At 33.3% G+C, this 13,106-nt stretch overlaps 1 pseudogene; it reads right to left on the bottom strand.

Annotated features, from left to right (window-relative positions):
• Positions 1-11,133: 11,133 nt before the first annotated feature.
• LOC149561274 (cytochrome P450 716B1-like) lies at positions 11,134-12,731 on the bottom strand (annotated as a pseudogene).
• Positions 12,732-13,106: the final 375 nt, after the last annotated feature.

Raw genomic sequence — 13,106 nt, 5'->3', positions numbered from 1 at the left:
GATTCCATAATAAAAAATGACCAATTCCTCTATAATTATGAGCCAAAAATTCAATTTTCTACCTCATAATCAATGATTCAAGTCATCACAAGCTCTCCAAGTTTAACCAAGATGCAATCAAAAACTTTAAGATCCAACCAATCTTTGATAATTTAGAAACAAGATCAGCCACCTACTCTAATACCATCTAATATAGTATACAACATGTTAATCCCTAAAAGAGATGACCTAGCTCCTAAAAAATACAACACAAGAGAAGCATATAAGATATAATTGCAAGAAACACTTTATTATTAAGAGATCTTCAATTACATCAAATGTTTACCATATACAATATTCTACTAATTCATAATACAATTCACATGATAAAATATACTATGTGTTATGTTGTAAGGCCTTCCTAGTTATGACCAATATACATTCTAGATTACATACCAAAGTTTTCTATCCAGAATTCTTCAAAGTACCCCTTGAATGATAATGAATCAATGATATATCATAAGAAACAAGACCATTACATATAAAGCCATCACGATAGATAGGTTGGCCAGAGTCCACAATCTCCAATAATAGAAAACATGCATTATATTATGTAGCCTTAGGTATAGGTCCATACATTAACCAACTAGCTATATCTAAGAGCATGTAACCTAACTCTTAAATATAAAACTATACCAAATTAAATACTAAGAATCACATGAAGAGCAACATATGAAAATCAGACCTAGGAAGATGAATCATAACTTCCACCAAATGTCACATAGGATTATAATGCACACTTAAGTCAAAGATCCATTATAATTCTAAAAAGTGAAGCCAAGGTCATAGAATTAAAAAACAACAAACAAGTGTTTGACAATATTAATTATTACAAAGATATTTGTAAATTAAAAAACAACTAATATATTTTTTGGTGATGCGAGATTTTTTGATCTCAGATTGGTTTTGACATTTGAGTGTCAACACACTCAACCAATTCTCAAGATAATGCTGAGTTTAATATAGAAGCTGAGCTATAGTGTGTGCCGAGCCAAAAAAAATTAATAGATTTCGAGTGAACTTTAGGTGTTGAGCGAAGTTCAAGTGCCAAGTCACTATACATGCCAAGAAAAGAATAGATGACGAATGAAATTGAATTACTATAGGAGCTGAGTGAGCTAGTTTTCCTATATGTGCCAAGCATCAACAACTAGTAAGTGTCGAGTAACACACAATTAGCATATGAGTTTGTGCTTTCACAAACTTAGATGTAAACTATTTTTGAAGCTGACATAGGATGAATTCTAAAGGATCTTGAAGATAAGATCATATCTTTTGCATTACCTATGTAATCAATATGCAACCAATAAGAAAAATGGAGAAGGCATGCAACCAATAGTAAAAGTGCAAGAAATGAGAAAGAAATGAAGATTTAATATTGATCGTAGAATCATACCTAAACCTAAGTCTTTGAAATCTTTAAAAGGATGATGAAATCCCATTATGTGTGTCTGGAAGAAGTGTATGAGAGAAATGTATGAGTGAATTATAGTGAAGTACAAAAGGGTGAAAAGACTTAGAGAAGAGTAGAGAAACATTACAGAATCTAGTTGATCAATAATAGAGTATCAAAGTTATAAAGAGTGACATATCAAATCAAGCAATGATCAAAATAGATAGAGCAAAACCAAGATTTGGAATTAGCAATTGAGGATTGCAAGTTATCAGGTCAAAATCTTCTAACACTCTTTAGCAATTGTATTAGGACTAAAAATACAATGGACTTAGGTTTTCTTAACATCCATCTATAAATCCTTTAATAGGGCAAAATTCCAAGTGAATGTACTAAAGTCCTTTAATTAGAATTACTTTTAGTAGAGTAGGTAAAACATTTGACTAGGCCACTTTTAATAGGGTGTAAAGTCTTTAATAGGACAAGCCTTCCACAAGGCAGACCATTGGAAGTAGTCAAACTTTGTAACCTTAATAGTTACATATTGTTGCAGTGATACTTTATGGGTGTCATCCCCACCCCAGTTCTACCTTCTCATTTTTGAGGATTTATGGGTTACCAAATCTTGTGTTATCTATTTTCATACGTCTTTACTTTATGCTTATTAGATAAATTATATGTAAGTGAATGTTTTTAGTAAAAAAAAATTGAAATGGTTAAAGTTAGTTACTTCTAATTCACCCCCACTCTCAGAAGTAAATTTTCCCACTTGTTAATTCCAACAATTGGTACCAGAGCAAAGTTCTCACAAAGAGGAGCCTTATAGTTTGGAGAAAAGATCTTGAAATAGAAGTCTACAAACTTCAGAAGATCATTAAGAATTATGCATTTGACATACAACTTACTTTACACACTTTGGAAGAAGCCAAAGAAGAATTGAGAAAATCCTTAAAGAGCTAAGAATGATACACAGTACAAGGAGATTGACACCTCAAATTTTTTTTCAAATGGAGATTCTAAGGAATTTGATGTAACAATAGTAGACTTGATGGAGAAGAATAGAGCTCAAGCAGAAGAAATAAAAATACTCAAGCTTGAACAAGAATCACAAGCCATGATACTTTGTGAAGTGACTGAAGAGAAGAAAAGAGCCATTAAAGACAAGGCTATGCTAGAATAAGATAAGAGAAATCTCGCCAACAGACTAGAATAAAATTTAATTGAGCTTACAAGAATTTCAAACATGCAGCTAGACACCCTAAGTCAGATGATGAATGCACATCATGAACCGACTGTCAAGGACATAGAGATCTCTACATTGAAGATGCAAAATGAAAAACTGTGAAATGACCTAAAAAGAGAGAAGAATATTGTAGAGAGCTCCAAAAAACCTAATGAGGCCATCAAGTACTTTAAGTAGCTACTGAAATCACCAAGGGCTAGCAATGATACTTTAGGACTAGGAGACACTAGCACTAAACAAGGAGAGTCATCCAGAACTTTAGAACAAAGGAGTAACAAAGTTAAGAACATTAAACCTACTTGTCATTTATATGGTGAAAAGGGACATACTTCTAATTTATATAGAAGCAAGAATGCCCATCAACATGACAAGCCTAAGAATGCAAGTCATTGTCATAAGTGCAAAAAGAAAAGACATCAAGAACATAACTGCAAGACTAGGACTATCAAGACACCAAGATTTGAAGGTCATTACTACAATTGCAAGAAGCATGGATATAGAAGTTTTGAGTGCATATCAATGCCTATGTGGTCACCAAATTAGATAAAAAGGGAAGGTAACTGCAGACATCACTACAATTGAGACTACAACACTAGGTATAGCTATCATTACTATAAGGAATATGGACACATTACTAAAATTTGCATAAGAACATATTTTAGAGGGAACTAAAATAGATGGTTGAGCCAAACCACATGTTTCAAATGCTTGAAGATTGGTCATATCAACAGGAATTTCCCAACAAGGTCAAAGGGACCCAACTCAAACAATGACAAAGGAAAAGAGAAGGTAGATGTTGAACACATCAAAGGAGAAATGAATAAGACATGGAAGAAGAAAGATGGGTGTTGCACATCAAATGAAGGGTTCACTTCACCTAATAGGTCAAGTGGTCACACTTCATTAAACTAAGAAAAGAGAAGGCATGCGGAACTAATTTACAAAGTTTTATCATACATCAATTCCTAAACAAGTAAATACTGAAAAGAACAGATCAGCATGAATGAAGATGCAAAGTTAAAATTTCAAGATTTTACAAGTGTTACCAAGTTTCCCCTAGAAGTTGAGTAAAATTCCAGTACATACCAAGTTGATTGTCAAAATAGTAGGAGCCAAATGAATAGTTGGAGTCGAGTTGGTAGAGGAAGCCAAGTGAAGAAGAAATCTCATTTGAAGCTAAGTAAATAATATTCCTATGGAAGCCAAGTGATGAAAATGTAATGGAAGATAAGTAATGTAGAATCCTTTAGAAGCCAAGTGGATAGTTGTAAATGCACTAAGCATTAAATGCAATGAAAATAGGGTATGTTATTGTGTTTTGAATCATTGTGAATGAAGAGAAAAGATGAGAAAGAGCACAAAGTGATTTCAAAGTAGAGACTCCAGTGATTAAATAGGTTTCAACATCACTTTAGCATGACTTCATCAACCTTGAGGTATTTACACCTATTCCAAGTTACGCAATTTAATATTTTCTTAATGTTAAAACCCTAGAATTGCAAAGATGGCTTCTAGCTTTATGAAAACTTAGGAGAAGGAACCTTTCAAAGTCTAGCTAGTGTCCAATGAGGTAAACCGATCTAATTTTTCCCCAATTCTAGAGGTAGCATACAAAAATGACCCAGTTGAAGCCCTATCTGCCATACCCCCCAAGGTAGTTATGGTTCAGGACGTAAGTAGATGCTATAATTAAAAGATTGGAGTCATAGGTGATATGGAAATAAGGGAAGCTTATGAGAGATTGTGTGATAATGGAGCGTTAAAGGAAGAATACTAGATTATTGAGAAGAAGGGTTTGACACATGCCCTAGAATTCCCCACAGTATTCAAGACTGAATGGATTAGACTAGTTCTTAGCCAAATAGATGATGGAATCTTATGGTTGGAGGATGGCCCAATAAAAAGCACAAACAGAATTGAACATAAAGTGATAGGGTACCCAACCCTAGATTAGCAGAAGACCCTTAGGAGTGATTCTAAGGAGGCAATAGAGAAAAATACTGGTGCCAAGTGGAATAAGAGAGGCATGATAATTGATACCATTCAAGACACTCTTGTTATTTTTTTATTAGAGTCATTGTACATAAATTCTACCAATCCAATAGACTCAATAGTGTGCCTTGCATTGTAGTGGATGTTGGTTATAAACTAGTAAAGAAGGATCATACCTATGATCTTGCAGAACTACAACTACAATAGATTAATGAAAATCTAGCAGCTATTAGAAGAACCAAGGGAGGCCAAAGAAAATTTGGTGTTATTTTGATTTGTATATTCTTTTATGTTCAGAATGAATTTCCTTCTTTTGGAAAAGTTTCATGGAAAACAAATAGGTCAATAATAGCTTAAGTAAATGAATACATAGAGAAGATGGGAGCTAATGGGACCTTAATGACTACCAATTTTGAAGACTTCAAGAATTCAATGAAGCAAAGGCTAAGCATTCCAATTTCCTTAGTGGAGAAACATGTAAATGATGTATGTTTTCTTGTATATATTGACTATATGTACTTTAAAGCTACCATACTAAGAGTGAGATGGTTAAGACCTCTCGATTATGAAATAAACATAGATGAAGCATCAACAACAATAACTATATTATTAGTAGACAAAATGGACAAGGATGCACCACATTATAGAACCTATGACATGGTGAAATCAAAAGTGGATATGGAGTTGAAGACTACCTCTGCATTGAAAAAGAAGGATAAACTTATCAAGAAATTAAAAGCCAAATTTGGGGAGGGCACTGTAGAAGTAGCAGAAGAAGAAGGTGAAGAACCCAAGGATGATGAAGAGAAGCAAGGTTAGGGACCACTTACATTAACCCAAGGTATGGGGTAGGATGAAAAAGAAGAGGAAGGTGCCAAGAAAGAAGAAAAAAAGGATTAACCAAAGAAAAGGAAAGCTCAAAAACAACCAGCTGCACAGCCCAAGGGGAAGAAGAAAGCTACAAAGCCAAGCCTAGCTAAGCCAACTACAAGGGTAGATACTAGGGCTACAACTCAGGTAGAAAAAGAATAGGAAAAGTAGAAGGCTATCAAACAAGGAGGACTTTTAGAGTAGAAGAAAAGAAGAAAATATGTTGCACATCCTGAATTAGATGAAGAAAGGACAGAGTCTTATGAAGATCAATTCAGATTTGTAAGACATTCTACCCAATCTAAGTTGGAAAATATTTGTGATAACGTTAGAGATAATGTAGATCTAACTGGTCTAAAGACCATTGATTTTAATAAGTTTTCAAAGGAACAAAAAACCATAGTGGAAGAGCCCACCTACACTATGATGGTTAAGTTCAAGACCACCCCACTTGAACTAGACAATTCAATGACTAAGGAGCTAACCTCATTAGTTTAAAATAAATGGCATTACTGTCTCAAAATGGAGAAGGAAATAATGCAGTCAACATTGGCTTGTGTAATGCTAGACCTTAAAAAATTTCAAATAAATAAGGCTAACAAAAAGAATGGGAGCAAATTTGCACCCAAATATAAAGCCTTCAGAATTTTGCAATACCAAATTGAAGATGTTGTGCAAAAGTTCACATCGATGTGGAAACTAATGTATGGATTGAGTACTATAAAGTAAGTGTAGGAAGACCCATTTGAAGAAATAAATGATGTATAAGAAGAGGAAAATGAGAAAGATGAGGAAGGAGAAAAAGAAAGAGAAGAAGAAAAAGTGGAGAAGACACAGGGTGAAGAGGCAATGGTTAAAGAGCAGCAATCAGAACAGAGTGTCCAAGACACCCAACTACCACCACCAAGTCCTCCACATATAGCACCTAAAAAAATAGTAATTTTAAAGGATGTTCCTAACACTTTAGGTTAGAACATCAATGCATTAACTATAGAGAATCTCAAAGAGATCCTTCCCAAACTACAATACAATCACAACTATGTACAAATCCAATTCTGGTGAGTGTGGAAGAATTATAGAAGGCTATAGTAGAAATCACAAGGGAGAAGGAAAAAAAAAAAGAGCCATCTTCTCAACCTCCCATAGGTACAACAGATCAACCTAAAGAGCAAGAAGCACAAGTTAAAACTACTAAGGTTTATCATGCAGCCACAACAACAACAACTACCGAGGAGGTAGCAAAAGAACAAGATGTTCCTACTATAGAAATACAAGGTGCACCTCCTCAAATCATCCTTATTGATCAAGGTAGTAGAGAAGAGGAGAAGGAAGAGGAGAAAATCCCTAAAGAAAAGCTGCAGGAGGTAATATAGACATTGGCAAACTTGCCTACCATGGGGACTCCTACAAAGCAGCTGAGCACTAATGCAGTAACATTGTATATTTCAGTATCAGGCTCAAGCTCCACCAAGGTTGCAAGGGTACTTCACTATGGAGACCCTGCACTTGATGAAGAAATAGTCATACCCAATTATGACTCTAGAATTATGAACCTAGCACAAATAAATGAAGTGCAAGAGGCACTAGAGAGAAGGAAGAAATAAGAGATACTCAGAAATGAGTACAGATAAAAGTAAACACTTGTAGAAACCAAAGATATATTCCTTGATGCATTTAGTTTTCTAGTATGTAATGAAACCCAACCTATCATGGAGCAATTGTCCAATATTGTGGACCAAGTACAGAATGGAGACCTTGAAACTAATGTTAAGTTATTAGAATGGTCTAAAAAGAAGTTGTAAATGAAATTCAATGAGAAAATATCTAGTGTGATAGCACTTTCACAACTTGAATTGGTTGAGAAGATTGAAAAACTGAAAACAATACTTGAGAATGTAGTCTCATTGTACTCCAAGTTGTGTGATTCATCATATTTCACATAAGAAATTAGCCAAAGGATATTGAGCTTGGAACAAAGTCTCAAGATTTCTAGAACACAACTACCCAAAGATCCAGCTGAAAGTGAGATGCATTTTGCAAGTATGCTTCACACATAGAAATAATTAGTTGTATTTATAGTAGAAGAGGCCAATATCAAGGCCAAATTGATACAGATTCAATCATCCATTACCCCACATTTAGAAGTACTCCATAAAGAAATGGCCTATGCAGAAATCATTCTAAAGAAAGATCCTAATCTTTCTACTCTATAAGTCCTTGTATATCTTGCAACAGAGACAACTATCCAACATAAATAATTAGAAATTTCTTTAGATAATTGGAATGCTTCTCTCAAGATGATTATGGAGGAAAATAAAACATTTTTTCTGAAGTATTATTTTCATTCTTAGGACCCTTTGACATAAGTGTCAAAAAGGGGGAGATAAGCATTATGTAAATAAAAAGGGGGAGATGTGAATAAGAATGAGAGATAATACATTCTTTGATGGAAGTAATAAAGAATATCCAAAGGGGGAGATATTCAAATTAACATTCTGAGGAAGTAATAAGGGAATAAAGCCAAAAAGGATGTCAAAAGGGGAACAAATACAAAGTACAAGAAAAAATAGGGTACGCAGAAACAAAGGAAAAAGAATGATAAGTTAGACAAGGAAAAGAGTATTAGATACATCATCATGAGATAGATTTAGCACAAGAGTTTTGGTTACAAAAATGACACATCAGCTTAGGGGAGTTACAAGATTTTGAGGTATACAAATATTTTGAACAAGTTTTTGAAGTCTTGTACATATGCCCAACAAAATGTGTAGTATACTCATAGAGATAAGATTCATAATGTTTAGTTAAGTGTTTTTGCCACTCATGTCAAAGGGGGAGATTGTTGGTCTCAGATTGGTTTTGACATTTGAGTGTCAACACACTTAACCAATTATCAAGATAATGTTGAGTTTAATACAGAAGCAAAGCTACAATGTGTGTCAAGCCAAAAAATTCAATAGGTTCCAAGCGAACTTTAGGTGTTGAGCAAAGTTCAAGTGCCAAGTCACTATAGGTGTTGAGCAAAGATAGATGCTGAGTGAAACAGAATAACTATAGGAGCTAAGTAAGCTAGTTTTCCTATATGCGTTGAGCATCAACAACAAGTAAGTGCCAAGTAACATAGAATCATCATATGAATTTGTACTTTCACAAACTCAGATGTAAACTATTTTTGAAGCCAACATAGGATAAATCCCAAAGGATCTTGAAAATAAGATCAAATCTTTTGCATTACCTATGTAATCAGCATGCAGCCAATAAAAAAAATGGAGAAGGCATGTAACCAATAGGAAAAGTGCAAGAAATAAGTGGGAAATGAAGATTTAATATTGATTTTAGATTCATACCTAACCCTAAGTCTTCGAAATCTTTAAAAGGAGGACAAAACCCCATTATGTGTGTGTGCAAGAAGTGGATGAGAGAAGTGTATGGGTGAATTATAGTGAAGTACATAAGGGTTAAAATACTTAGAGAAGAGCATAGTAGCATTGCATAATCTAGTTGATCAAGAACAGAGTATCAGAGTTACAAAGAGTGACATATCCAATCAAGCAAGGATCAAAGTAGACAGAGTAGAACAAGGATCTAGCAATTGAGGATTGCAAGTTATCAGGTCAAAATCTTCTAATACTCTGTAGCAATTGTATTAGGACTAAAAATCCTATGGACTTGGGTTGGCTTAGCAACCATTTGTAAATCCTTTAATAGGGTGGCATTCCAAGTGACTTTATTAAAGTCCTTTAACTAGGCCTACTTTAACTAGGTCACTTTTAATAGGACAGACCTTCCATAGGGCAAACCATTGGAAGTGGTCAAACTTTGTAACCTTGAATAGTTACATATTATTGTAGTGATACTTTGTGGGTGTCATCCCCACCCCTATTTTACCTTCTCATTTTGGAGGTTTTTTGGGTTACAAAATCTTATATGTTTTCGTGCATGTCTTTACTTTATGCTTATTAGATGAATTAGATGTGAGTGTGAATGTTTTTAATTAAAAGATCAAAGAGAAATGAAGGAATGATGATATAGATATAGAGGAGAAAAAGGTAAAGAGAAGTAAGATAAGATAAAGATAAGAAGGGAGAAAGGAGCATCTATGTGTGGGAATAAGAAATATATAATGATGGAGGTAGGGAAGTAGATAGGGAGATTTAATGAATAAATATTCACGAACATCATCAAAAGTATACAACAATATCTACTTATCCCTTGCACCCTTTAAAGATGCTTGAGCACTAGTAAAAACTAAAAATTGCACCTAACTTGGAGCACACTATATTAGAAGATACCAAGATCAATGAAACATATTAAATCTATGACAAATTTTATTTGGGGTTTTATTTAAACTAGACTATGGAGACACAAATAAGTCATTCAAATAGAAATAAATTACAATCATTCCAATCTACGTCGAGACATTGTCTAGAAATTGATAATTATATCCACAAATAGATTCATCATAGATTTTATATTAAATCTATTGTAGGTTCCTTCTTATTCGGCAACACACTCTCATTGGTTTGGCATGCTTTCCCTGTATTGCATGTTCTCTTCCTAGCAATCTTCTTTAGAACATTTAAATCAAAATTTAAAATAATATTATTTGAACTCTATAAGCACAAAGCATGAGAAACAAACAACCTATAACATAATATGTGAACTTACACTAACACATGGAGCTGAATAGTTTAACGAGTACCCTAATTAGTTCAAACTAATGATTTTATATACCAAGATTAAATATACATTTATGAACTTGGGGAATGTATACATTAGTTATTGTTTTTTCAAAACTTTTTTTACATATATCAAATAGCTTTTCAATATATTACATCTATTTATGAAAGTTTGTGTAATTATTTGGAGCTTTATAATATCAATCATATAAGGTAAATTAAATTATACATGTCATAGTTAACTGTGATGTTCTTTCAAATATGTACATCTCAAAAGAAAAATATTTAAGAGTAATATAAGAATGTAATTATTTTGTTAAAAAAAAATATTACTATTAAATATTCTAAATTTCTATAAATTTTAAATTTTAAAAAGATTTTAAAGGCATAGAGATGGTATACTTCAACAAATCAATGAAATAGATAATCAAGGATGTATACAAGAGAGAAAAATGAATATCTTCAGATGAGCTAAAGACAAAATTGATTACATTTGAGGATCAAAAATAAGAAGGCTCACAATATGCGTTCAAGTAAAATTGTGAATTTGTATTATTAACTTTGAATTTTTTTCATAATTTTTATATTTAATATTCTTTCCATCTTATTTCATAATTTAAAATAATAAAAATATCTTATAATATAATTTAAAAAATTTCAAAATTTTTAACATTAAAAGACTTTAAAAAGGACTAAAAATAAACCATGATCATACACCTAAACATTGTAGGTCAAAATATTGCCTTTTTAATGGCCCACATATTTCACTATAGGTAGTTGAAGTTCCGCTATGTTAACAAAAAAGTTCTTATAAAAAAAATCTAATATGAAGACTTGAACATTATAAGATGTGAAATGGGAGACATATAATACCATACTAATAGCCATATCATTTTCTCCTATACATACCAATTTGTTCATGGTACTGATCTAAGCGTTAAAGGTAAACCATATGTCAGTTGAGTAGTAAAGGAGATACTAATGGGTTCATTGATCTCCGTCAACTCCCAGTTGTAGCTTACCACTAAATGATAGAGAAATATTTCCATTTCTAACTTTGCATATTCATAACCAGGAAACATTTGATTTCCTTGCCCAAAAGCAATGTAGTAAAATGGGCCTTGCTTTTCATTCAAGTGATCTAGGAAAAACTTCTTTGGACTTGCAAAGTACTCCTCTTTTTTGATAGTTTCTCGCATAGAAAAATGAACCTGCAACTCATCCATTCTCAAATTTAGATTATAAAAGCTTAAAATTCCTACTTCTGCAAATGAATATAAATGACCACCTTTCATCCCATTTGAATGGTATAACCACCAAAAGGAATACAAATTTTTTCTTCTTTATATCCTCCATATATCGGGAGCACAATGCATAGCCCTTCTGCTATAACATTTCCCAAGTATTTCACACTTTTAAATTCACCCTAGGCAAGAGGTTCTCCTACCTCCTTGTTATCCCTTAGCTCTTTCCAATCATCATGAACTTGACATAATAATATACACACCTTTATAAAAATGGAATGTAAAAAAATTTAGTAGTAAAATTTTATGAACATTCAAGAACCTTTATGAAGGCATTGTAAGACCTATGGCAAGAAACTAAGATGCTCAAGAATTGTGGCCAAAGAAGAAGTGGTAGTATCGAACCCTCCAATTAAAATCTCCAATAAGTTGTCTATAATCTCCTTGTCGCTCAAGAAAAACTTGTCCCCTTCCTTTTGAGCCCTTAAAAGGATGTCCAAAAAGTTCTCTTCCTCTTCACCACTTTTTCTTAAACAATTTTTCGATAGTTGAATATGCTTAGTCATTTGAGCAACAATAGCAATGTGAGTGTGCATGGCCTTGTTGAATACCATCCAAGGAAGATTGAGTTGGTGAGAAAGAAGTCCCTTGTTCAAATTCAAGTCTTCCCCACCTTGTTAAAATACTCTGCCTGCCACACACAATGCCATCTCCTTCACTTTGGCTTGACTGTGGATGACATGGTCGTAAAGCCACTTAGAATCCAAATACTAAACCACAAGCCTTTCAAACCTCCCTACTAATTTCTTCAATGTATTTGTCCCTAGAAAATAATGTATAATCCACCTCACCCTTTTATGTTGGGTAGCATATTAACTAGTCATGGAATGTTTCCTGATAAGTGCTCTAATTGATTTCGACAATAAATTTTTGAACAAGGTGTCTTCATTGCTGAGGATAAATTTATTGGCCTCCACATCAAACATGACCACTATGGGTTTTCCTAAAATATGAGTCTTGAAAATCCCCTAGTGATTTTCCTTTCACCTATCATACCACATGTCAAGCTTGTGCAGGTCATTCGATGACCACATATAGTCTAGGGATTCTCCCAAGTAAGGGATTCCAATCGTTCATGGAGATAAGTGAGGCATATTTCTTGAAGCCTTCAATCTTATGGCTGCCAAGAGAATGGGAGCGTAGAAACTGGTAGATGCAGTCGGTATCCCAACAGCAATATAGACTATTGCAGATGCGATGGTGGAGATCATGTTGACAATGTAGATATGTAACTATTACCATTAATGACAACATATGATGTACATTCTTATAGTAAACCTTGGAAATAAAGATACTTAGTTTTTTGATATTTAAAAAATTGTCTATGTATGAAAATGGTTTACAACACTGTATTATTTTATGTATAAATTATTTATATGATGTTACTCTTGAGAGAGAAGATATATGCAAATTGTATATGTTGGTCTAATTTTTTGTAGGTAAATTTCCTTAAAATCATGGTAAAAAAAAATCAAATTTGATTACTTGGTTTGAATTAGGATTTCTAAACTTTTGTTTTGCAGTTTTGAAAAACCTTGAAAGCCCCTAATCAAACCCTAGGTCTCGTTTGTTTATTTTAAACTCAG

Source organism: Cupressus sempervirens, chromosome 4 (assembly GCF_028749045.1).
Source record: "Cupressus sempervirens isolate cs-2001-9-10 chromosome 4, ASM2874904v1, whole genome shotgun sequence".
Lineage (NCBI taxonomy): Eukaryota > Viridiplantae > Streptophyta > Pinopsida > Cupressales > Cupressaceae > Cupressus > Cupressus sempervirens.
Note: the sequence above shows the minus strand (reverse complement) of the source record. Positions and strands in the feature narration are given on the sequence as shown.